Source organism: Mauremys reevesii, linkage group 18, assembly GCF_016161935.1.
Source record: "Mauremys reevesii isolate NIE-2019 linkage group 18, ASM1616193v1, whole genome shotgun sequence".
NCBI lineage: Eukaryota > Metazoa > Chordata > Testudines > Geoemydidae > Mauremys > Mauremys reevesii.
Genome location: NC_052640.1, coordinates 26,988,706 through 27,016,144, shown reverse-complemented (window position 1 = coordinate 27,016,144; position 27,439 = coordinate 26,988,706). Strand labels below are relative to the sequence as shown.

The following is a 27,439-nucleotide window of genomic DNA, read 5'->3' as shown; positions in this document are numbered from 1 at the left end:
CCTGCTCTATAAAATCCCAGGGGGCAGTCACACAGGCTGATGCTGCATTTATAGCCACTAATTGCAATGATCAAGGTTCAAGCTTTCCCTGGAAAATCCTTAATTGGTCTGGGGGAGAGATACACACGGAGGAAAGGGGAGAACTGGCATGAAATTGAGAGACCACCAGAAGTTTCAGCCCTTGGTAACTAGCAAAATTTAATCAAGTTCCTAAACCCTGCTGTAGGATCAGCCTCAGTTCTGGCCAAGGTCCCTGGCTCTGGGCTACAGTGGAATGGAGAGGCAGCAGCTTTGGGTACATTTAACATTGGAAGGTTTTTTCAATGAAATAGGAAAACAAATCACAACCATTGCAGCATCCCTTGTATCTGGAATTGCAGGCAGCGGCTGTGCAGAGTGAATTACATGGGGAAGGTTTGATGGGCTGTAGAATTCTGTACAGAGGCCCAGGAAGGGGAAGGGCTTTGGCAGCTGGGGCGGGGGCAGCTGGGACTCTTGGCACCTGAAAGCTGGTTTGGGATTATGGGAGAAGCAGGTTAGCTGGATGCTTCTGCTAAACTGATGAGCAGTGAAATAGTTGGCACTGTGGCCTTAAATACAGCCCTGGCTCGGTGCTTGCATTTGGAGATGAGACTGGTGTGTACAAATGGTACCAGCCCAGTGAGACTGGCCTGAGAACGCTAAGTGCTGCCGACGGACAGCTGGCCACGCAGGGTTGCAAGTGCATTTTGCAAGCAGCCGATACCTTTACAGCCTCCTTAGGGTCTGATCCTGGCCCCAGCACACACGGACCAGTCCGTTAGGACCCCAGCACACCCCAGGTAGTACCTTAGGGCCCGAGGAAGGGAGGCAGTCTCTGGCCCTAGTGAGGAACTGATAGCATCATGCATGATAGCAAAGATGCCAGGGAAGAAGCTGCTGCCTTGCCACTCTTGGCGTGGGGTGTACTGTCGTGACAGCCTAAAAGACTTAACCCAGGCACCCGTGAACGGTCGCCCCCATGGCCAAGCCAGCACACTTCACTCAACAGGATGGTGAGTCTCTGCTCGGGGAAGGGCCTGTGCTATAGTGATCTGTGACGTGCCACCTGCATCAATGGCACCACTGCCATCACCCCTCAGAGGGAGCCCCGCTCCCGCCCCTTCCCTGGCCTTGCCGTGGAGCATCCAGACTAGGCTATATCAGGGCGAGCAACAAGGGACTCAGCGCTGCTCTGTCCTCCGCTCCCTGGACAAGTGCAAATATTCATTCACCAAACAATGGAAAATCAGTCGCGATCATGTGACGGGGCCTGGCATGACCCCTTTCCCAGAGAGCTCCGTCCCTGCTTCTCCCGCTGACACCCTCCCACCCCACCCCCAGCTGCTGTTCACCTGCTGAAGGACCCTGCTGGCTTCCACCATCCCTCTCCGAAAGGACCCAGAGGGGATGGGTGGCATCAGCTCTTATCTCCCCAGGTCCCCACAGCAGCCTTCCGCTGGGATCAGTACAGTCTCCCCTCCTCTTTGGTGTCTACATGAGACCCCTGGAGAGATGGCACATTGAGCTAATGGCATGTCCCTTAAAGGCCACCATAGTGTTGTAACTTGCGAGCCCCAGCATGGCATTCAGTGCACCAGCTGGCAGGCTCCAATCACAGTGATAAGCCCGGGCCTGTGTGTGGACCTGGATTTACCTTCCGCCAGATGGGGCCACTGCCAGCAATAACACACTGCTGCCCCCAAGTCTACATCTCCCTCCCATAGCCAGGGCCAAGGTTGTGGGCAGTGCCTAGGTGCCTGCAAGAGATCGACACCAGGGTGAAGAGCAATTGCCTCAAAATTAACCCAGACAAGAGTGAAATGATGCAGCAGTGTCCTTTGAGGAGCTAGACAAGAAATTTAGCCCTCTTTCCCCTCTGAGGGCATCTGCCCTCCATTCCTTCAGGGAAAATAAGTCTTACTGGAGTTATAGCTAATCCTGGATACTCAGGTGGTAAATCCAGTGAGAAAATCCCTACTATGTCTAAGGCAGTGGTCTCCTACCTTTTAAAGCCCAAGATCAGTTTCTGAATCTAAGGGCAACCCAGGATCTACCTGCCCCTTCCCCAAAGCCCCACCCCGCTCACTCCATCATTCGTTCTCCCTCACCCTCACTCACTTTCACCGGGTTGGGGCAGGGGTTTGGGGTTTGGGAGGGGGTGCGGGCTCTGAGCCAAACCCCACACCAGCACTGGCTGAATCTCCAGCTGCAGCACCAGCTCTCCCAAATGCTGGCAGATGGTGGCAGCTGAAGAGTTTCCAGACACCCACTGGGTCAGGAGTATAATAAACCCCTTTGCTTCCCTTTCATGTTCATCTATCTGTCCAAGTGCTGCTTGACTGATCAGTGAGACGTGCTTCGCACACAAGCACCTGATAAATGCTAGGGCCTAGGTGCCAGGGTGGGTAGGGGCAGCATTGGGCTAATTATTGAACCCACATGGGAAGGGTGCCAACGGTGACTGTTCCACACTGCTCTGAGGCTAGTGTGCATTGCACTGTTTTAAGAAGTCACACACACACATTCTGTGTGGTGTATCAGTGAAGGTTGCTCTGTTCATACTGTAGCTCAGCCGGCAGCCCTGCTAGGACAGGCATCAAGCTGGGATGTGTTAGTTTTGACAGACATTTCTGATCAGCCCTCTTTGGTATGGAAAATTGGGATTTTGACAAGATGGGTTGGTAGGAAGTGGCTGCTTTCCTTGAGAATTTCCACTTTTCCACCACAAAACAGAAAACCTAAAAAAACATTTTTTAACCTGAAAACCATAAGAATGGTCATTTAAGTCATATGGAATTTTCTGCCTCCCTGATTGGATATCTGAGACTTTTAAAACAGGAGAACAACTAACAAATGATGAATAGTGACTAGTGAGTTGGCCTCTTAGCACACAAATCCCCTGGGTTACATATGAATTTGGGATCAGAATGCCTCAAACTACTTCACTGAACGTTCATAGAATCATAGAATATCAGGATTGGCAGGGACCTCAGGAGGTCATCTGGTCCCATCCTCTGCTCAAAGCAGGACCAATTCCCAACTAAATCATCCCAGCCAGGGCTTTGTCAAGCCTGACCTTAAAAACCTCTTTAAAAAGGGAAGGAGATTCCAGCACCTCCCTAGGGAACTAATTCCAGTGCTCCACCACCCTCCTAGTGAAAAAGTTTTTCCTAATATCCAACCTAAACCTCCCCCACTGCAACTTGAGACCATTATTCCTCGTTCTGTCATCTGCTACCACTGAGAGCAGTCTAGATCCATCCTCTTTGGAACCCCCTTTCAGGTAGTTGAAAGCAGCTATCAAATCCCCCCTCATTCTTCTCTTCTGCAGACTAAACAATCCCAGTTCCCTCAGCCTCTCCTCATAAGTCCTGTGCTCCAGCCCCCTAATCATTTTTGTTGCCCTCCACAACACATTCAGATAATTCACACACAACCAGTGCACTGTGTGTCAGTAGAAGTTGCTCTGTGCATAACATACCAACAGAAACCCTACAAAGCAAGGAAATGGAAAGGGACACCTGCCCACAATACCCTCTACACCCCCCCCACCTAGAGACACACCCCCACTGCTAGAATGGAGCACACACACCATGAAAAGTGCACCACAGCCTTAACTCTGCCCCAGTAGACATGCCAGCAGAGTCTTGAACCTGGGTTTTCCACAGCCAGACCAGTGCCCTGCTTTCTGCTCAGCTCACGTTTCGATCCAAAATGGCAATTCAGTCCCAGAGTCAGTTCTAGCCCACTGGGGGCCCTATGCAGGAATATTTGAATGCTCCCCCATACTGAAACAGTCAAGTTCTTATAATAAATAGTGAATATGCTCCCCCAACCCAAGTAACTGCTTAGTCTGCTTATGCCTAGTGCCAGCTCTGTTCAAACACACCTATTTTCACAAAAATGATATAAAGTTGAGGGGAGGGGTTGTTTTGTTTAGTTTTGGGGGGGGGCGTGTAATTAGCACCAATATCGAAAGAAAAATGTCCAGATCTGGCACGTTGCCGTAAAATCAAACTGGCCTCTTGCAGTCAGCACCAGCACAGGGCCGGCCGGTTCTGGAGACTGCCTAGAGAAGACCTGGGCATCCCTATCCCCCCACCATCCCATGGATGTATCACGCCCTTCAACCATGAACAGCCTATGCCCCCAGGTGTCTTCACATCTCAGAACACTCCCCCTTCTCCCTTTGAACTTCCCACTAGCCTCTCAGCTGATCCAGCTTCTCCTGCTTTCCCGGTTTGTAATTCTTGGCAACGTTACAAATAAAAAGATCCCTGAAGGAATGTGAATGAATATTCATGGACCTTGTGTCTAGAGGGTGAATGGGAGCTCTCAGCACAGCCAAAGGTGACCAAAACATCCCTCATGAAATTTACATTCAGGGCTTTCCCCCATACAACATTAAATATTTAAGACTAGAACCTGCCAAGGCTGTTCACAGTGTTATTCTAGGTGGTGAGCCGCGATGCAGATGGTCCTCTTGAATTACTCACTAGCAGCCAGCAGGCCTTGCTTCAAATTACAGCCCACTTTCCTGAGCACTCTTGGGGGACGCTGCCAGGAAAATAGCAAAAGGAGACATTAGGATTCTGCAAAGAATGATGGAAAAGACAACGACAACTGCAATTCAAAGAGGTTACATGGGCCAGGCAGCTGCCTGGGAAATATAATATTAAAATGGATACCACGATAGATCCTAAAAAAAAAAAAAAAATCCTTGCTTCACCATGAGACTGATCAGTCTCAGAGATTTTAATATTGGAAAACTTGAGGTCACTGTCCAGGCTGATCATGCTAGGGAGTGGGTGTAACTTCCACATACAGCAGAGCTGAGATGGAGGCTGGACCCATGGGACCTGAGAGGAAATCTGGAATGAGCATGCCTGCATTTGACAATGAGACAAATAAACGGGTGTCTTGGATACCCTATCCAGTGTGACAAAGTTCCTCCTCTACCTTGGTGGGTCCTGTGCTTATTGGCGGATTTGCTCACCTCACAGATTCACCCTGTGGGTCGGGAAACAGCCCAGAGACCTTCCCCTCTGGTAGAAACCACAGTCCAGGTCAATTCCTCCTGTGTTTGATCAGGAGTTGGGAGGTTTGGGGGGAACCCAGGCCGGCCCTCTGCTCCAGGTTCCAGCCCAGGGCCCTGTGGACTGCAGCTGTCTAGAGTGCCTCCTGGAACAGCTGCACGACAGTTACAACTCCCTGGGCTACTTCCCCGTGGTCTCCTCCCAAAACCTTCTTTGTCCTCACCAACGGACCTTCCTCCTGATGTCTGATAACGTTTGTACGTCTCAGTCCTCCAGCAGGATGCCTACTTACTCTCAGCTTCTTGCACGCCTCTTGCTCCCAGTTCCTCGCTCACTCGCTCGCACGCACTTCCTCTCCTCTGGCTCCCTCTGGCCTGACTGGAGTGAGCCCTTTTAAAGCATCAGAGGGGCCTTAATTAGAGTCAGGTGCTTAACAGTCTCACCTGATTCTTAGCAGGTTAATAGGAGTCAGGTGTTCTCATTAGCCTGGAGCAGCCCCTGATCTGGTCACTCAGGGAACAGAAAACTGCTTATCCAGTGGCCAGTATATCTGCCTTCTACTACTCTGCTGTTCCCAACTGACCTGGGTCTGTCACACCAGTTACTGTGGGATAAAACTGACCGAACAAAGCACGTGTAATACCCCACCAGGGAAAGACAGATCCAGCCGCTTCCCTTTTGTTATTCATTCAGCCCATTAAGTATGTCACGAGAAAGAGGATGATGCCTATGCCAGGCTTGCTTGGGTCAGACTGGAGCTACCAAGGAAGAACATGATGCAAGTCTCTGTCCCACAACGCAGAGACCCAGGGAAAACAGAGCCAAGTTAAATGCGTCACCAGAGCAATGGAAGTAAAATATTAGGGTCTTTATTTTCTTAAGTAATGGTACCAAACCCAACACTGATCAGTCCCGAGCAACATGTAATGGAAAAGCTTATGAGGGATACAGTTGAAAATTAACTAAAGGACAGGAATATAATTAATAAAAGCCAACATGGCTTTATGGAAAAAAATCTCTTGTCAAACAAAGCTGATTTCATTCTTTGATGAGCTTACAAGTGTGATGGATGAAGGTAACTGTGTTGATGTAACAGATTTAGGCTTTTGTAAGGCATTTGATTTAGTACCGCCGACATTCTGATTAAAATATTACTATTGTTCAGTATCAAAAGAGGACACATTCAATAGATTAAGAACTAGCTAAATGACAGATCTCAAAAAAAGTGCCGGTAGTTTTCAACAGGGAATCAGCACTGAATGGGAGGGTTTCTAATGAGGCTCTGCAGGGACTGGTACTAGGCTACAAGTGTGTCATTTTCATTAGTGGTCTGGAAGTCAGGGCCGCCCAGAAGGGGAGGGGGGCAAGTGGGGCAATTTGCCCCAGGCCCCACAGGGGCCCCCATGAGAATATAGTATCTATAATATTGCAATTTTTTTTTATGGAAGGGCCCCCTGAAATTGCTTTGCCCCAGGCCCCCTGAATCCCTGCTGGAAGCAAATATAAAATCACTGCCGATAAAATCTGCGGCTGGCCCAAAGATTGGCCGCGTGGTAACAATGACGAGGACAGGGAGTCGGACAGAGCCAGCTGGATCACTTGGGAGGTTGGGACCATTCAAACGAATGCCTTTTAATACAGCCAGATGCAAAGCTATACACGTAGGAACCAAGAATGCCGGCCACACACACAGACTGGGGGCCTGTATTCTGGACAGCGCTGACTCCAAAAAACAGATTGAGGGGTCATAGCGAACAAACAACGGAACATGAGCTCCCAGTGTGATGCTGTGGCAAAAAGGACTGGTGTGATCCTTGGATATATAAACAGGGAAGCAGGAGCAGGGAGGGGATTTCATCTCTGTATACAGCCCTGGACACCTTTCTGGAAGATGCTTTAGCCAAACACAGGCTCAGTACAGGGGTAACTGGATGAAAGTCTATAGCCTGTGCTATATAGGTCAGATTAAGTGATCTCATAGGCCCTTGTCTTGAACTATGTATTAATCTATAAGTGAGGCCACCGAAAACCATGTTGCACTAGGAAACACACCCGGGCTAGTGATTTAGCTGCCATGTTTATACCGCACCTACCAGATGTTTGGGATTCTGCCTGCAGCGGCGCATGCAACGCAGCACACTGAGCTATGAATGCACAGAGAGCAGGGCAGGGGCGTGCCTCCAGACAAAGACCTGGCCTGCGCTGCTGCAGGCAGAGAAGACCATGCTTTATCCAGCACCCTCTCAAACAGCTACAGAATGGAACTATGCACAGATGATGGGGAAGTGTCTGGGGTAGACTTTGCCAGTGAGCACTTCCATCAATATGCCCATGGGAGGAAATGGACAGTGGAACCTGACCATCACCCGACCATGGCAGCTAGGAAAACCTCTTGTTACTGCAGAACCAATGCTGCAAGGAACAGTGTTGCACCTATAGAAATATGATATCGTTATTAAACCCAGACCAGAAAAAGATGCCAGATGCTGACACAGATTGTTTTCTCAGGTCATGTGGATTTAGGTACCTAACTTCAAGCACGAGGCATGAGAATATTGGCCTTTGACTCTTTGTTAATGGTCCCTTTGAGAAGTTTCCATTTATATAGAGGGGGAAAAGGAGAGTAACACTACTGGAAATTACAGATGGCGCAATTGCAGATGGTCATGCCAGTTTTGTTTATCCAAACGTCTTGGATCTTAGAGACGGGACTTGAAAAAGTGCCAGCTGAAATGATGACATTCTTGAAGCTGAATTTATCAACAATAAAGTCTGTTCTGCTGGAATGTCTCTCGAGACCTTCTGTGACTCCGAATCATTTTATTAGCTCCAGCTGCTGCCTACCCTTTACCCATGTAAGCAGCCAACATTACATAGTCCAAAACATTGCAGAGGTGGGGTGGGGATTGGTGAAGGTGGGGAGTAGGGTTGAGAGGATGAGTGAAGACAATACAGCCGGTGGGACCAGTCGAGAAGGGAAGGGGAAATGAAGATGCTGGGGGACGGGGGGAGGAGAAGCAGTGAAGGAGGAGGTGATGCAAGAATGCGTGTGGTGAGCATTATGGGAAAAGTACTGTGGGATGGAAGGGGGAAGAGAACAATTATTCACATCTATCACATGAAAGGACAAACATCCACAGATGTGTCAACCAACACTGAAGCAGCAGGATCCGCTCAGGCTACGTCTATACTACAAGATAGGGCTGAGTCCCAGCCTGAGCACCCAGGAAGAGTGGGGTAGCCACCAGAAACCCGCCTGCGTCCCTGGGTACATGGTTCACAAAATTAAGGGTTTGTCTACACTAAGCAATTAGGTCGATTTTATAGAAGTCGATTTTTAGAAATCGATTTTATACAGTCGATTGTGTATGTCCACACTAAGCGCATTAAATCGGCGGAGTGCGTCCTCACTACCGTGGCTAGCATCGACTTACAGAGCGGTGCACTGTGGGTAGCTATCCCACAGTGCCCACAGTCTCCGCCTCCATTGGAATTCTGGGTTAAGCTCCCAATGCCTGATGGGGCAAAAACATCATCCTGAGTGGTTTGGGGTACATGTCGTCAGTCCCCTCTCCCTCCTTGAAAGCTACGGCAGACAATCGTTTCATGCCTTTTTTCCTGGGTTACCCGTGTAGATGCCATACACCACCAAAAGCCCCAGAATGCCCTTCTCATTACTCTAGAGCTGAGACCCTGCCACTGTCTCTCCTCCTCGGCAGAGATGGGCCTGCGCCATGATCTTTGTATTCAGCTCTGGGGAATCTGAGCTTCTCCCATTGCCGGCTGTCTGCACAGGCCCACACTGGTATTTGTAATGAAGCTTGACCAGGGCTGCTCTTCTCCGCATGCGTATCCACAGCCCTCGCCTCTCTTGTTTTTCCTGAGCTCAGGACTGGACTCCGGTCTCCTCCATGAGATGCTAATCACCTTCTCTCTTGCTGGAGTTTCACCAGCCACCGAGCTCCCCAAATCACAGTCACTGTGATTGTTGTCACAGTCACTGCTTTGATCAAACCCCAATTGCACGCCTAAGCAAACCTCCGGTTAGCTCCCCATGCATGAGACTCCCCCCCCAATCCCATTGGCTCCTCGGTCACTGCTCAGACCCATCATTGCTCCCAGCCAGGCTAAGAACCTCTGCTTCCCTATGTCCCCAGGGTTGGCAGTAGATTTCACCATCACCGGTTTCCTGTTTTTTCAGCCTTTACCTCTTTACAGAGGTTTGGGGGGGGAGGGGGCGCTGCATACATTAATTACACAAACAGACTGACTAGGCTGCCCCATCGTTAACAGTTCTGCCCAAATCACTGCTCTGAAGGCCACTAAATTAGCCATTCCTGCTCCTTTGCACAGACTCCTCTCCACTCAGCACCTGCCTGCCCTTGCTTCGGTCTCAGTCTTTTGACAGCCCCAGTTGCATATTAGTGCTTAATTACCATCTCCCTTCCAACAGCCTGCAAGGCTCACTGTGGTCTGTGCCCTGCCCGCATTACGGTGAAAGCAGTTTAACAAATGTATCTGCATGTCTCACTTCATCATCATAAACACACGATCGCTATTCAGGGAAGAACTCACTAATGAATATTCATACGCTGCAGCCGGCACAGGAGGGAACGTGTTACCCTTCTCCGCACAGGGCACCAGGCCTTGGCTCCCTTGGTTTTCGAGGAAATGGAAATGTAGCTGGCCCTTTGGCACTCAGGGCATGGGGCAATGAGGCAAACTGCCCAATGCCCCCAGCATTCGCTCTTACCGTCCAGAGGTGGTGACCGGGGAAAGGACACTTTTACCAGCTATTGGCCAAGACTGTGCAGCCCCTGCGGAAGAGCCACGTCTCGGCACTTTGTACGGCGAGGGGCATGTTGCAGGGGTTTATTTCTTGCACCCATGTAATACACACCACAAACATCCTTCTGCTCAGGAGATCCCACATGCTGGGCCGGAGAGGCGACTGCAGATGAATAGGGTCAGACCCTCTGATCTGCTACTCTGGTAGGGCAAAGAAGCCATAAATCTAATCAGACCCCTGAGTATACCTTGGGGGTGTAGCAGTGGCATGGGCTTTTCCACACGACCCCCATCCTGGCTATTGGAACGGGGCTGTGACCAGGGCAGCCCCACACCCAGTGATGAGCCTAACTGATGTTAGCCCACAGCTACTGGTTTGGGAGCAGGGAGGTGTGCACCAATAAGCATGGATATATATATAGCATAGAGTATTTATGTAAATAAGAGAAGGCATATTCATGCATGCAAATTAGGTGTATTTGCATACATGCTCCAGACTCCTGGCCCGTAGGTTTTCTCGCCTATATTTCAGTGGGCTGTTTCTGCAGGATTAACAGGAGGAAAAGGCAGTAACATTTTGTTTGTCACCGAAGTAACAAATCTGTCTCTCCTATTCATAGGGCCTGATGCAGAGCCCATGGAAGTCAATGGAAAGGCCCCAGCGAACAGATCTATTGAGTGAGAAGAGGCTATTTCTACAGAATTGCTTTTCAGCATAGAATCACGTTCTGAAATGGATCTGCCAAGCAGGCTGCAGGGCAAACTGTCTCAGGCAACTTCTGGCAAAGTTCTCAGCAAACTGGCACCTCTTTGTACATTACTTCAGCCAAAGCGACAGAAATCTGTCATCATCCCCAGGTCTGAGCTTTCATTCCCCCCCATGCCGCCCTTCCCAGCACCTGTGAGGGGAAAGAGAATTAACAACTGCTACTTTCCTATATTCCTCATCCTGCTCTTTGCTCTTCTCTTTTTCTTTGTCTCTCCCTCCCTTCCCCACCCCAGGCCTGCAGTCGACTCCGCTGTGACTTTTGTTGTCCCCAAGTTGACAAAGTTTGTACCATCATAATTGAAAACTGGTTACGTCGCTGCAACTGCCCGTGGAAAAAGATGGAGTTTGGCCTGTGCACTTTGTGACTGTGCATCATGGTGAAACGAATAGACTTTAAAATGCTATTCTTGTAAATACATATACTACCAAAGCCAACTGCACAAAAATATAACATGCCATAAATAATCCTCTCAAGAAGAAAAAGTGGCTACTGTAGTAAACATTGCACATAATAAAATTTCTAAGTAGACAAGTACATGCAAATTGGAAACTGGAATTTTCCATAAAGAGATATAAAATTGTACATGTATTTGCTGATATTAAACAGCACTAAGGTATTTAACAGAAAGATGTAGCGACGAAGCACAACTGATGGCGACAGTTATTAACATATTTTTATGTTGCAATTTCATTGTAGAACCCCTGTCTAGGTCTGCAGTTAATGCTGGATTATTGAAGGCTCTTCGAGTATGTTTCATATATGGACTCTGTTTGCCTGGCACATGGACAGTAATAGTGAGGATTGATAGGAGATGAGGCACACGTGCAAACAACTATCTGACAGCATCTGACTGTTTGCTGTCTCAGACCAAGGTTCAGCTGACCACCCTCACTCAGCAAAGCATTTAAGCCATTAACGCTGAAGCAAAACAAAGGCATGGAGGAATGGACTGGGGGATTGTGAAGAGTCCTGGCCTGCTGCAGAAACTCCCTCTTGACATTTCCGTGGGTGTTCACTCACTTGCTTTTGTTTATTAAACAACTGCAACTAAACCCAGATTTTTTCAACATTTCTGGGTTCACCTCACACGTTGTCACTCGGTGTCAACTTCTGTAATCATGGACATGGCCCCACGCAGCTGAAAGGTGGCTCCGTGCTGGAGGTGCTAAATCTACAAGGAATTTTGCCCATACATGGGGGAATTGCTATAAAATAAACAAATGTGGGGCCGAAATTACAAAAAGGGAAGCCCCCTGGTGGTAACACTGATGTCACTGGGCAGCTGGCCAGAGTGCAAGGTGCTGAACTGAGACATACCTTTGGCTCAAGCCTTTACCAGACTATGGGCAGGCACCAGTTCATGGATGGAAGGTATGTGGGGGGGGATTGAGTGAGACAGGAATCTTTGCCCTGGCAACTGAGACCACTTGAAATCAGTATGATGCTGCATTTAGCATTAGAGGTACACAGGTTAAGTGTCATGTTTACAACACATTGGTAAAAGCAGCAAAGAATCCTGTGGCACCTTATAGCACAAATCCTAATGTCTGATTTGTGTCCATTTATCCTTTTCCTTAGAGAATGGCAATATACAAAAACCTGTAGGAGAACACTTCAACCTCCCTGGCCACACAATAGCAGATTTTAAGGTGGCCATCCTGCAGCAAAAAAACTTTAGGACCAGACTTCAAAGAGAAACTGCTGAGCTCCAGTTCATCTGCAAATTTAACACCATCAGCTCAGGACTAAACAAAGACTGTGAATGGCTTGCCAATTACAGAACCAGTTTCTCCTCCCTTGGTTTTCACACCTCAGCTGCTGGAACAGGGCCTCATCCTCCCTGATTGATCTAACCTCGTTATCTCTAGCTTGCTTCTTGCTTGCTTATATATACACCTGCCCCTGGAAATTTCCACTACTTGCATCCGAAGAAGTGGGTATTCACCCACGAAAGCTCATGCTGCAAAACGTCTGTTAGTCTATAAGGTGCCACAGGATTCTTTGCTGCTTCTACAGAACCAGACTAACACGGCTACCCCTCTGATACTTGACACATTGGTAAGTCGGTCAGTCAGCTGATAACTAAAATCATCATATCAGAATCCCAAGAGTATGGTCTGAGCTGTCCCCTGGGTCCATTGTTGGAGTCTGGATAAAAATGGTACAGCTATTAGACAGCAGCGCCATTTGAAGCCTGGCAGGGAGGGCCAACCCCATGCCTGTTCCCCCAGTGTGGGGCACTCTGGCCTTGCCTGGAGAGCAGGATGCAGGCTGGTAAGGGAGAGGAGCAGCTCTGCTGTGCTTCCAAGACAGCTTGGCAGGCAGAGGGAAGGTGGCCCTGCAAACAGCAGTCAGAGCAGGGGAGAGGCAAGGCCGGACACCAGCTGCAGGAACCTTCACTCCTGCATCCCAGTCCCATAGACACCATGGACCAGCCACATGCTCCGATGAAGGCGTTCTAGGGTTTGGGGCTCCAGATTAGATTAAAGTGACATTTAAAGATGCACCCAGCTGATTTGTTCATTGCTTCTCTTCCTGGTGCCACAGCCAGGCAGAGTTAAGATGTCTGCTGAAGGCAAAATTTTCCGTTTGGAATAACAATGGGAGAAGTGAGTATTAATCCTAAACAATAGCCCCTGCCCATGATGTCAGGGAGGTTTCACTCTATGGGCGGTTGGAGGCATCTGTGACAGGGCAGATGTAAGGCTGTTTGGGTGCCAGAACTTTGCATTTCCAGCCCTTAGCACGTGTGGAGCTCACTCTCTTTAACCTTAAGGTGGAGTTACTGGGTATACAGTGCCTGCTTTGGGGATAATCACAGCATCCGTGTCATGGATTTTTACCCTAAATTAATGATACCGACTCTCAGCTTAACTCCACCTTAATATCTCACGTAGGTTCCTGACCCAGCCCTGGTGCCATCAGCTAGTTTTGCTGCCCATGCCCAGAGCCAGCTGCTGAGGGGTAAAACTGAGTTGCCCCTTGTGGGCAGCCAGCTCACTGCAGTGATGTCTGAGACAGAGCCCCTGGGGGTACAGCAGAGAATTAAGGTTTTCAACACTGGGTCTGTTCGGGGTCAGTGCTGTCTCTGCTCCTCATTTGGCTACAGAGCGAATAGCCAGGCCCTTGTAACGTGGCTGCACAAGTCGCTACAGACAGTGCCACATCCTGCCCCCAGTTACACTGACTCAGTCTGGGAGGGGCTTGGCTCAAAATGTTCACACACCGCCCCACGCCGTGCTCTCATTGACAATCCATTCATGCTGCACTGTGCGCTCAAAGGTAATGAACTATTTCTGACTGACTTAAATGCTCGTTGCATTGGCCATGCCACTCCGGTGTAATTAATGTATAGAAATTAGCAGTGGGTTTTATAGGTGGGGAAGGTAGAACTGCCTATAGTTATGTTTCCCTAATGCTTCCCATTATAAGATCCTATATTCAGTTGCTTATAACTTAACTATCCTTTAGCCACTCAGACGGAGATTTTTTCCTCCCAGGTGTCTGCTTCAGGCTGAATGTTTTTTGGAAAGTTTCAAAGAAAGTTCAGTAGTTTCTCAGGATTCAAATAGGGAAAAATATGTTGTTCTGCCGAGGTTAAAACTATTCTTATAATACTTTTGCTGAGAAGCTGTAGCACATCCAGACTGTAGCAAGGACTCGAAATTGGTGTGGGGGGAAAGGGGAGAAGGGGGTCACCCTGATATTAGAGATGTGCCTTTTGCAGATCTTATGAAAAGCTGCCCAAACTGTAATTTTTTTTGGCAAAATTACACATGCTCAGTAGAGATGTGTTACAGATCAAATTCTCCAAAGAGTCCATCTGCACTGAGCATGCTCCATCCCCTCACAGCTCCTACCTGTGGCTAAATTGCACGGGTCATCCCAGTGTTTTCCCCATGAATTGAAATTGGGTTGGGGAGGTGTTTGAATTTACGGGGGTGTGGGGGGGAGGGTCAGGGCCAATGAGGGGTGAGATCGTGAGGGTGAAGGGGGGGCTGTATCGCACCATAGTAAAAACTGAAAAACATTTAATGACCATTTTGTTAGATTTAACTCGTGTTTTAAAACCATCTCACAAATTAAGGTTGGCTACTCAAGCCTTCTATAAAGCACTACATCTACATCCTTCTTGGTTTCTTGTTATACTTTTACACAAGTCTGTTAATGAACTTCTTGAATGCAACACGTTCATCTTTGGTGGCTTCTCCTGTGTCTGGTACTTCCAGTCCTTCAACTGATATCCTCATTAGTTCATTCACATGATCAAGTAGAAGGCGACTTCTTTCAGAACACAAAATTCTATTCAGTGAGGCAAAAGAGTGCGCAACTATAGCTGTTGTGACTGGGAGTAGCAAGAGATGAATTCCTACTTCTTTCATCCCTGGAAACGTAGCACAAAGATCCCGTCGAGCCACTAGTGATGATAAAAAAAGAAGTTGAAGTCAAATCTTCATTCATTCATCGTATGATATTCCACTCTGTGTTCAAATACTCTATTCTATCCTGAGCACATGGCAGCCCCATTGCTGGGAGTGCCTCACTCCACTCAACTGTTGGTGTTTTATAGGACAGGGATCTGTAAAAGCTACATAGAGTTTGAGTAGAAACTAGTAGTCACTGTTGTAGAATTTTAAGAATCAAGTCTGTGTACTTTTTCAGTTGTCTTAACAAATACATCTTGTCCTCTTCACTTAAGGATTCAATATAAATACCTTCATTAGTCAACATCTGGACTGAAGTGTTTGCTTCTTCCAGTACTTTTTCAATGGATAGCTCTGATTGTCCAGCACTAGAAGCTACATTTGGATCAAAGATCTAATACTGTTGTAGCAGATGCCTGGCTGGCATTGTTTAATGACCCAAGTGGTTTCAACGGTAGACTTACAAGAGGGAGAATGGCAATTGTCTTCTCTGAACGTAGTAGCAAAAGTAATCCACCAGCCTCACTACGTAGATCCATCCCATCTTGGTAGATACTTTCCAAAGCCAGTAATAACGGCTGGAGTAATTTTAAGACAACAGCCAAGGATCGCTCAGGAGAAAGCCAGAGGGTTTTCCCAGGTTGGACTAATTTGAACTTCAGTCCCAGTGTATCTTCTATATTTTCCAAGATATTCAGTCTTTTTGGACTCTTGCTGAAAAAAGAATATAATGAAGACATTAAATTTATAGCTTTTTAAATGTCTTTTGAAGAGTCTGCAGCTCGTATTAGTGCTAGTTGGAGTAGATAGCCTCTGCAGTCTGTATAGGAGAGATTAGGGTTACACTTTTCTCTGAGCAAAGCTTTTACTCCACCATGTCTTCCAGAGAAGTTTGCAGCTCCATCAAATGCACAAGCAGCCATCTCTTTGGGGTCCAATTGACAAGCATTTAACTCTTCTAAGATGTGGGTTGTCACAGATGCAGCCAATGTGTCTTCTATAACTTGAACATCTAAAAATGCATCTACTGGCCTATCACTGACATCAAGATAACGTACAAATGACTTAATACTTGATGCCTATTTGCATTGGTGCATTCATCAGCTATGTATGCAATTTTTTTTGAATGTGGTGAGAGAGTTCTTCACTTTTTCAACTGTTGAGTCTTTTACTGTTGCACCACATGCTTCTAACACCATTAGAAGCCAGTCAGCTGAGTTTCTTGCTGGTTTTGTTTGGAACCAGTGTTCAGCTTCAGGATGAACAAGTGACAATGCACTTAACATTGGCCTCCAGTTTGTAGTGTGTGGTATCTCTTGCTTAAATAGAAAGTAGGATGCCACAGCCATGTTTGTTTGCATGAACGGTGTTGTGTCTCCAGCATTCTTAACAGCCTCATTAACACTCACTGGTGTTGTCCTTGGTCAGTGGAGACTCAGAGTTCAGAGGTGCTTTCACATGAGTTAACCTCCCAGGTGGGGAGCAAGACGGCACCTTGCTCATTCCTTCAGCTGCTCACTGTTTGCTCTGGCCACTGTTGTTTGTTGTGCCACTGTTCACTCCATCGCTCTGTTCCCAATGGCCCTATGCCATCAACTTCTGCTGCCACCTGCCACTGTGACCTCTGCAAGTTGGTTTCTTGAGGTTCCATCCAGCTCTCAGTGATTTCAGCTGAGCTCTCAGTGGAGGAACCTCACTGCTAGTGCGGACTGGGCCATCTCTTCCACAGAAACACTGTCCCACAGCAAGTCCAAGCACTTAGACCTGATTATCAGTGATTTCAGCTGTGGTGGTTACTTAACAAAACAAAAGCCTCTCTAGGGAGCCTAATCAGCTCTGTCTTTAAACAGTGGAGAGGGGCAGGTCAAATAGTACTTGTGACTCAGGCAGACCATCAAGCAAAACACTTGTCCCCACCCTCTCTCTTGATGCCCTCAATCAGCACAGGCTAAGTACAGTTCTACTGCCCTTTTCTCATACAACAACAACATTTCATCCCCATCCCCCTCCCCCCCAACCCAACCCCAGCCAAAATCTATCACTTGGGCTACACAGCTCTGTTTGCTGGATACCTAGGTAGATTAGGTGTGAATGTAAATACAGCCTGGTCCTGAAGCCTTTCCCCCCAGCCCCCAGCTCATCACTGGCTGTCAGGGAGAGCTCATTTAGACTTTGCTTACAAATCATCATTTGAAATTATTAGGTTGGCCAGCATCACTGAAATGAATGCACTGACATCGTCATAAAAACAACAGCTGTATAAGGAAGCTAATCTATGTTCCTACTTTCCAGATACATGTATTTTATCATACACCGTATATGCTTTTAAAGGGTGTATTAATGTTTCAATTTCAATTCAAATTTCCAAACAATCACTAAATTGGCAACACTGCATGTAATTAGTTCACAAAACTGGGGGCGGGGTGTTAGGGAAATTGAGGTGGGGTAGGGAAATCCCTGTGCCATCCGCAGAGTGACAGCATGTTCCAGCCCAGGGTTGCAGCAGCTGAGCACGACTTGCCTTGCAACTGCTGCTTTGGGCACCAGAGCTGAGAGCATGGAGCCTGTCTCCCCCGTGCTCTCAGTGCTTCTGCTGATGCTCAAATGCAGCTGAGAAGGAGAAAGCTGCCTGACAGTAATGGGGGGGGATGGGTGATGACAGGGAAGTCTGGAACAGGGAGACGGGGGGCCAGGATTACAAGCCCATGGGGATGGGGAGCTTGCATGGGTGGGAAACGGGGAATGGGACAAGATAAGGTGGTGGAGAGAAATTGGTCCTGGGATAAGGAGGGGCTGGAGGGCACAGGGTTGAAAGAATTAGGCTGTGGATGGGGAGAACAAGGGCAGAAGGGTCTGTGCCCACTGGAGCACACTTCCCTCCGAGCCTGGAATGGAACTCCCGATGCCTGAGTCTCACCATTGCTCTGCTGTCCACAATTATCTGTGAAACCCACTGAAAAAATCATGTGCTGAATCTCCCTCTAGTGTTGCTCCACAGAGGATGACAACCTACTACTGCTATCAGTTACGCCATTAGCTCAAGTGACAGAGGTCTGTGCAGTGGATCTAAAGGTTTCTACACTGCTGATTACCCATGGTATGGTTCCACATGATAAAATTTCTGTTTTGGGTTTTTTTCCAGTTTCCTTTTTTAATAACCTAGAAAATTACAGCATAAAAGCTACATTACAACAAGCTTAAGGTTGCAAAGTCAAGCAGTCAAAAGTTGGGAAATGCCCAACCAGGGCCAGCTCCAGGCACCAGCTAAAGAAGCAGGTTCTTGGGGCAGGCAATACCAAGGTGGCAGGTCCGGGTCTTCGGTGGTGGGTCCCTCGCTCCCTCTCGGAGCGAAGGACCAGCTGTTGAATTGCCACTGAAGAGTGGAGTGGAGTGATTGCACTGCCATGGCTTTTTTTTTGGCGCTGCTTGGGGCAGCAGAAAACCTGGAGCCGGCCCTGTGCCCAACATTCCCAGAGCAGGCCTAGTCTGTGAAGTGAATGAGGCAGGATCCTGCGAGAAGAAAAAAGAAAAAAAAGAAAGAAAAGAAAAAAACTTTCATGGGAAAACTTAATTCTAGCTTTTCCTAACTTCTGAGTGTTTGACTTTGCAATCTTAACATTCCTTTACTATTGTTTTGTGTGTGTAATAGTGTATCAAAGGGCTTATCTTCACTACGGGCTAAATCAGCACCACTGCAATTGATGCAGAATCGTCAGTTTAGCGGGTCTGGTGAAGACGCAGTAAGTTGATGGGAGAGCGCTCTCCCATTGCCTTCAGTACGCCTCAACGAGAGGTGGAAGCTATGTTGACAGGAGAGGGTCTCCCGTTGACATACAGCTGTGTCTACACTGTGCTAAGTCAATCTAAGCTATATCAACTTAAGTTATGTAACTTAACTAGAGTAACTTAGATTTAGGCCTTGTCTACACTAACAAGGTGAGTCAGAGTCTAAGCATGTATCTGTTGTGTAACTACATTATATAATGAAAGCACAAGAGTGTTTGAGTCTGAGGCTATGTCTACACTACCGCGATAAGTCAACCTATGCTACACAACTCCAGCTATGTGAACAATGTAGCTGGATTCGACGTACCTCCAGTCGAGTTACCGCCGGGGGCAGAGGGGAGTCGATGGGAGAATTAATAATAATTATGAGATAATCAATCTCCTAGAACTGGGAGGGACCTTGGTCATTCATTGAGTCCCCCCCCTGCTTTCACTCACTAGACCCATTTTTTGGCCCAAATCCCTAGCCCCCCCCCAATTGAAACTCACACAACCCTGGGTTTAGCAGGCCAATGTTCAAACCACTAAGCTATCCCCATCTCTCCTGTCTACTTACCTTAGTCTTCTCATCGGGGGTAGAGTACAGGGGTCGACTGGAGAGCGATCTGCTGTCAATTTGGCTGGTCTTCACTAGACCCGCTAAATCAACCGCCAGTGGATCGATCTCAGAACGTCGATCCCGGCTGTAGTATAGATGTAGCCTGAGTAGTCACAATGGTAACAGAGTAAGTTCAAATGTGACAAGAACCTGACTGAAATCATTGGTTACTCTCCATCAATCTTCCTGATGAGAACTCAGTAATAAGGGATCAGCCAGTCAAACCTCTCACCATTCCACCCCAGCAACCTCTCTTAGGAAGAGCTGTTATCATTTCTGGTTAAATGTAGCTGTCTGACAATTCCTTCATCCTGATGGCCCTATTGTTAAACTGCTAACCCATGAAGAGAACTGCAATAAAAATGACAAAGAAGCGTTATGGAGACTGGTGCACAGCTGAGCATGCTCGGTGCAATATTTTCAAAAGGTCATAACTTTGTTATTTATGACATGACTTTCTCCCAACTTATCAAAGGTTCTTATCCTGTTTGAAGACTAAGTGTAGGTTTAAAGTCTGGAAACAGAGAAGGATTTGAGTTATGTGACATAGCAGAAGGTCACAATCTACTGTGAAAAACAGAAAAAGCCAGTTGGTTCATTGTTGCATAAGCCAAAAATTGCTGGACAGATTCTGGTAAAACTTTCCCAAAAATCTCCTTAGGTGAAAACTAGGCATAAGACATTTCAGCTCCAAAGGAGGTTTTTGTGAAAGTTGGCAGGAACTGAAAATAGAGGTCAGCCCAGGGTAATCATGGAGTCATAGCCATGCCTCCATCATTACTGTTGTTCTTGGCCAGATGCTTGACATATAGCTTTGGGAAAAAAGCTCCACAGAGATGAGCTGCAGTAATGTAGAGGAGGAAGGATATACTTCAAAGCTCCTAATGGTTTTGTTAACTTTGCTCTTTCTCGTTGTCTAGAAGATATCTATTTTTCTCTTTTTCTGATGAGCCAGGAGGTTACCTGCCTGTCAGTTCATATTTGCATCCTGCATATGTCTTCAGGACAATGGAATTTATGTACCTCTTATTTTTGATATAGAAAAGTTGAAGGGAAAGGTGATGGATTCGGATATGGCTCACTGGGGGTGTTCGGTCTGGCCTGGACTCCACCTCTCTCTGAAGGCCCATGTAGGCTGAGAACAAGGCAAGACACAAGCAAGGCAGAGAATGGGCTTACCCAGCTGTGTCCGGAGCAGCAGGATATTCTCAGTAGGGACAATATAGGTGAGAGTTCGAGTCATTCGTGCACCACCCTGGTTCCTGACAACAGAACTGTTATCTATAAAGATTTTACACAGCTTGGGTCCGAGTCATTGTCAGCCCATATGTTACAGCATGCTGGTCATATCGGCTCTCTGCTGAGCATTATGGGGGTGCCATGACTGCACCCCCAAGTCATTGTTACTGCTTCCTGCATGCCTGACTGAAATGTCTTAAAAGGAGCCTAATGAGTAGAAAACAGTGGCCAGTGAATCTCCAGTGCAACATTTGGGGTGAAAAGATAAATGCATGGAACCTGCAGGACGCACTAGCATTTCCACAAACCATCTCCAGCCAGGGCCGCCCAGAGGGGGGGGCAAGAGGGGCAATTTGCCCCAGGCCCCGCGTCCCGCAGGGGCCCCCACGAGTGTTTTCCGGGGCCCCTGGAGTGTTTCCCGTCTTCCCGCGGCTCCGGTTGAGCTCCTGCAGGCATGCCTGCGGCAGGTCGACCGGAGCCCGGGAGGAGTGGACCTGCAGGCATGACTGCGGCAGGTCAACCGGAACCGCGGGACCACGGCACCCGCCGCAGTCATGCCTGTGGCAGGTCCGCTCGTCGCGCGCTCCGGAGCCGCGGGAAGACGCCCCCCAGGGAAAGGGCCGCCCCACGCGCCTGCTTGGCGCGCTGGGGTCTAGAGCCGCCCCTGAGCGGGGGCCCCCCGCCGCCGAAGACCCCGGGCCCCCGGAATTCTCTGGCCGGCCCTGTCTCCAGCTGCCTGAATATCCATCGATAGGTGAGCTCCACAAATTGTAGTGAGCCCAGCTTAGTGCCTTGATTCCCCAAATTATTTGCAAATCAATTGACTATTCAAGCAGCGGTAAGTAATGCCCCCTTTCCAACACCTTCCTTGGACATGCCCACCACCATGGGTGAGCATACAGAGACTTTCAGGTACAGCAAGCATTTGACCACTTGCCAGGCCAAACTCAGGTCACATTCTGGGCCTACTTTTGTGGGGCAGGTTTGATGACAGTGAGGGTGGGGTGCAGAGAAATATCGGCTAAGCAGAGAGTCACTGCGCAGTCCTATCTGAGCAAGATGGTTCAAACGCATGTGTCACAATCTGGAGTATTTCTTACTGCAGCACCAAACGGGAAAAAGCTAGTCCTGCTGTCAAAGGAAAGCTCTGTCACTCCCTAGAGACAGTAGAGGAGTCTGGGTGATGAATGGGAAGACAGGGGGACTCCAAGGGGCACATGCAGAAACCCACCAGGATGAGTCAGAAGATCCAGGTTCTCAATAAGATTAGTCAGCAGCTCATTTAGAGGGTTCGAGGGTGGGGGCAGAAAACAGTGCTGATTTCAACACCTGGATGGCGTTGCCTTGCTTTTCCACCACAGGCGTCTGATGTCGATGTAAAGATAGCAACATAAATGAGGGATGGGAATGCCTCCTTCTCAGGTGCTGCTAAAACAGAGAGGAAGATCTTGAAGTTGGGAAATGAAACATCTGGGGCAAATTAGGAAAAATTCTCAATGCAGGAGATTCCTGAGCTCCTAAGAGAGCCTCTACCGCAGTAGAGATTCCAGAGTCAGGAATCAGTAACAATAATTAACAGCTGGAGGGAGCCAGCCCATAAAATGCAGTGGTCAGCTGGAAGGAGGCCCACCTGGCTCTGGGGCCCTCACCCAGAGTGAGAGCTCAATGACTCAACGTATTGTTTGTCCGGAGTCACTTCCCGCTGTTTCCATAAGGGCTGAGAACAGAACCTTCCCTTCCTGCTTGCACGGAGGATACATCTGGGGAAAGAAAATAGCTTACTGGGGTCTGGTACAGAAAACATTCGGTACTGAAATCTGGAGAGCCCACAAAGAGCCTTGAGTTGGCATCTGAGCTCCAAGCAAAGCTAAAAGCCCAGCAACCCGCTTTCAGCAAGAAAGAAAAAAAAGTTGCTCTCTCTTTCTGTCTTCTTCCTCCTCATCTTTTTTTTTTTTAAGCTTCATTTTCAGTTCAGTGAAACTGGAGAGGCTGGAAATAATACAAAGGCTCTTTACAAAGCTTGACGTCTTTCTTCTGCAGCATCTGTGCTGAAATATCTGCTATGGTAACAGCCCTTGTTCTCTCTTCACAGAACTCAGCCTCATCAAATATTCGCTCTTTTAAGGTTGTGCTGTTAGACTGTGGAATTCCCTGCCTTGGCTCCATTACATCTCTAAATGGCTGTGAGCGTGATTAGAAAACTTGGGCAAAGAAGAGCTCTGTTATGCTGCTCTATTCTTACGCTCTCCGTTTGAAAGAAGCCTTTTGATGGCGGCATAGCTCCATCCTGAGCCTGTGCCGACGTCTGGGAAGGTCTGAACTTGTGTCGAATGCGAACTCGGCTGGAATCCTGGGTCTCAAGGCTGGCCAGGGGCTGGGTTTATGGCACCTCTCAAGCCAGAGGGGGCCATGGTGACGCTACCTGCTGGCTGACAGATCCATTCTGTACATCCCTGGCTGTTGGGCATATTTTAATTCCTCCAAAGAGGTTCATGCAAAGCTAAATAATCTGTTTTGTTTCTTTTTTTTATAGAATGTTGCTGATGAGCTTTGTGCGCTCCTGAGTGATGGACTGAAAATAGTGGCCACGCCCAGCAGGTGACGTACCACACTGCACAGCTCTGCCAGTGCACCTCAGCCCTGCCCCGGAGCACCCTCTGCTGGCCAGTCTTAAACACCTGCCCCAGGAACTCTGTCCTGACCTGCACGCGTCTCCTATAAATACACTGCACTTACTAGGGACTCTAATGGGATGAGACCAGTTAGTTCACCTTCTTTTGTGACCAAGATCAGGTTGAACACAGGGCTGTAGAGGCGAAGGTCCCATTGCCCCACCAACTCCTCCTCCCGCACTGAACTGTGGACATCATACAGTTAAATGACTCTACTACAATTTCCACTGGGGCATCCTTTCTCCAACAGGATAACCTGTTCATATAATGTGGCTAGTAAAATTAGAGAAAGGCTCTTGTTCACAGCAGTGTAGCTCTACAGTCACCCCCAAAGCCAAGGACATTGCTCTGCATTTCCTTGGCAAACCGGAGACCGACACTTGCATCTCTGTATGTAAATCCCTTTGTTAATGAGAATAGAAAAACAGTTTGGCCAAGCAGGGACATACTTGGTTTGAATGGACTATGACACCTTTGTGTGGCTCTTCATCTTTGCTACATGGGCCAGGCCAATGAGGTTCCAACACTAGATGAGCAGAAGCCATTGGCAACATGCTACAGCCCTCACTAAAGCATGAATCACAGAACCTTAGCATTAGACAGGACCGCTAGGGTCATCTAGTCTAACCCCTGCCGAGATGCAGGATTTGTCATTTCTAAGCCATCCCAGACAGATGGCTCCAGCCTCTTTTTGAAAACCTCCAGTGAAGGAGCATCCACAACCGCCTGAGGCATCTGTTCCATCTCTTACAGTTAGGAAGTTTTTCCCTGAGAGTCAATCTAAATCTGCTATGCTGTCGTTTGAACACAGGGCCTCTTGTCCTGCCCTCCATGGCAAGAGAAAACAACTTTTCTCCATTTTTTATTATGGCAGCCCTTCAAGTATTTGTAAATCACTATAATGTCCCCCCTTAATCTCCTCTTTTCCAAACTAAACAGACCCAGTTCCTTCAACCTTTGCTCGTATGGCTTGTATTCTATCCCTTTCATCATTTTTGTCACTCTGGATCCTTTCTAGTTTCTTTACATCCTTTCTAGACATTGGTGACCAAAGTTGGACACACTAATCCAGCTGAGGTTTAGCAAGCACTGAGTATAATGGTACTATCACCTCCCATGACTTGCATGCTATACCTCTGTTAATGTAACCCAAAATTGTATTTGCTTTTATTTGCAACAGTAGTGCATTGTTGACTCGTGTGGAGGTCGTGATCCACCATGACTTCCAGATCCTTCTCAGCCAGCAGATGATAGATTCCCCAAAACACACACATTTTTTTCCCTTTTGTTCTCTCTTTGTGCAGTAAGGTGGTGTGGCCCTTTAAGGACGCAAACTGGTGTTGCTGTGCATTTAGCCTTAGCTTCAAAGTCCCTTCCTCACACCATGTTGCAGCCTGGACTCCCCTTAGCAATCCTCTCTGGGGCCTCTGTTTTTAGGCTCTTGTCTGCCCATTTTGCTGCTGGCTCTGTGCAGCTTTTTGGCTATTCTGGCTAGGCTGGAGGGCTTGTTTGTCTGTTTCACCTTCCCCTTTCCCCATGGGAGTTCTGTGGGCTGTTGGGTCTTCACTGAACCCATGGAGAGATTGCAAAGACCCAGGACACTGTGGTTGGGGGTGAACGCAAAATTATCTTCATTTGCTCCATGGCTGCTAGTGGCCACCTCAACTAGCCGTTCTAACTAGCACCACACGGACAATACAAGCTTGCTCCTTTATCGAGGGTCCTGCAGGAGGCACGGTTCTGCCCCACTTCTCAGTGACAGTTCTATATGAATCCATTTTGGAATGAACACAGCCTCTGGGGCGCTCTCTCCCACTCGTCACAGAGAAAGCTGCAGGCACAGCCTGGAGCCGAGCTGAGCCCAGGGGCTGTTCAGCGTGCCCTTGTGACGGACTGCTGGTAATGCTCTGGCTACAACTGCTCTCAGAATGCTTCTCTGCCCATCCCGGCAATGACCCCCAGCTCCGCCAGGGAGATTAGTTTAGAGCAGGTGATTTCCTGTCACAATTATTTTCACAAGAAAGCAGTGCCATGCTCAGCTCTCCCTGGTGCAAACCTGCGCCGTTCACAGCTCACGTTTTAATTGTCTCAACCGCCTGAAGGACTTTGGAGAAAGAAAAGCCTGTTTCCGAAACATGTCTGCCCCGAAACCAGACCCCGAACCCACACTGGGGTGGTTTCCCCCTCTGAGCAGGGAGGAGGAAGGAAGCCCCCAGTGGAATTCCCCCACCTCTAGGAGCTTCCGACAGTCTCCCGCCTCCTTGAATGTGCCCCGCTGCACGTGAACTAAGGATCACAGCTGCTCACCAGGTCAGAAACAACTCAGGCAACAGTTCAGCAGCAGAAAGGCAGAGGACACCTGCATTCGCAGACCATCATGTTTCCAACCTGCCGCAGGGGAGAGCACCTCAGCTGTTAAAGGCAGGTGTGGGGCGACCAAGCTAATCAAACCTCATGTTTCAGCTCAGACATTGATCACGGTAGGTGTCAGGACGAAACCCTCGCTCAGCCCCCTCTCCTACTGGCGCAATGCGGCACAGTGAGCTGCAAGCGCTGCGGTTCATTTGATGGTTGGTTTTCTTGTCCATCCTCTCAAGCTAAATCTGTCTGACTTAGTGATGGCTCAAGCAGGGGCATGCTAACAACACCTGTGGGGCATTTACACCATGGAGAGAGAAGGGATACTTAGCGAGTGGGATACACAGGGAACAATGGGATTATAATGGGGTGGCACCCTCCTCTCATGAGCGCCCCCTGGCTGAGTGCATGTGCCTGCCCTCTCTGCTTGTGGTAGGTCTTCAGTGACTCAGCCCTCTGGCCACATCTCTCACAGTCTGTATGTAACACCACACAAACAAATCACTTCGGGGGAAACAAGTCCAACAGGGACCTATCCCAGTATCCCTTGGTTGGTGTCAGCCTGCAGCCCTCCCTGGGTTCAGGTTCTTAGTTCCTCAGCCCCTCCTGGGATAGCCTTGGCCCTGATATGAGACCATGCCCCCAGAGCTTCATCCCTGGAGACTCTTTGCCTTTCTGGGACACTGAACAGTTCCCCTTCCGGGGGTATATCCCAGTTCAGTATTCAGCTCACTTCCCCAATGGCTAATAGGGGAGGGGGAAACTAGGCCTGCCCACACCTCAGAGTCCCAGCCCAGGGACCCTACCAATAGCAGCCACCTGCTATGTCCCTTTACTGCTCACTACATTGATGCTACTGTTCCCTGGGCCACTTCTGCACAACCCCAACACCTTCATGAATGCTTCATCCTTACCGTAGGGCTGAAGTCTTGGGCTCAATCCCAGCAGCCAGACAAGAGCTTCTTCTCTGCTCCCCCAGTCCCTGCCAACAACTGCTCTGTCTGAGATACTGCAGTCCCTTCAGCCAGCTAGCCAGCCAGGAATACCATCCTCATTCCTCTGGCTCCAGGCAGCAACTGACTGTCTTTAGTACTGCACCTCCTTTTATATGGTCCTGCTGGGTCCTGATTGGCTGCTCCTTGCAGACTCTCTGATTGGCTGCTTCCCCTGCAGCCACTCTAGGCAGCCTGGAGAACTTCTCTACTGTGCCTTTCTGATACCGGGTGTGGTAGGACCCTGAGGCCTCCAGCAGGGGGCCTCAAAGGGCCTAGTAGACCCTGTCACAAGGATGAAATTAAGAAAAGGAGAATTTATGAAAATATCAATGAAGTTTTCCATCAGCGAGAAGTGTGAAGCAGGTGGCAGTCTCTCTGGAGTAGGGAGTGGAGTGGCAGCCGCATTGTTGGGGACTGTTAAAACCAGGTTGGATCAAACTCTAGAAAATGCCCTAAAGGAACAATCCTGCCCTGGGCCTCGGGACATGGGCTGGACGTGAGTCTGCAAAAGCGAAGACATCGTGCCCCCTGTTCCTGCTATCTCTTGTGATGGGCAGCGGGTGTATGGCCACAGCTCGACTTGAGTCCCCATCAGTCCTAAGGGCTCTGAAATGCTCCTGCTGGCTTGGAGCTCTCTGTCCAGCTCTCATCCTACTGATATTACCCACGCAGAGGAATCACTTTTTACCTGAGCCATCCTAGAGCTTTAAGCATGGCCTCTGGTCCCGCCTCACTCCTGTTCCTCTTGGGGT

General features: G+C 48.5%; 1 long non-coding RNA gene across 1 annotated transcript in view; it reads right to left on the bottom strand.

Moving 5' to 3' along the window:
• Positions 1 to 26,743, bottom strand: part of LOC120386343 — a 36,152-nt gene extending 9,409 nt beyond the window's left edge. Inside the window, exons 1-2 of the long non-coding RNA XR_005589669.1 lie at positions 26,607 to 26,743; positions 4,447 to 4,578 (exon numbers count right to left, since the gene is read on the bottom strand). This is a non-coding gene — a long non-coding RNA (uncharacterized LOC120386343). The remainder of the gene's footprint in view (positions 1 to 4,446; positions 4,579 to 26,606) is intronic.
• Between the last annotated feature and the right edge of the window lie 696 nt (positions 26,744 to 27,439).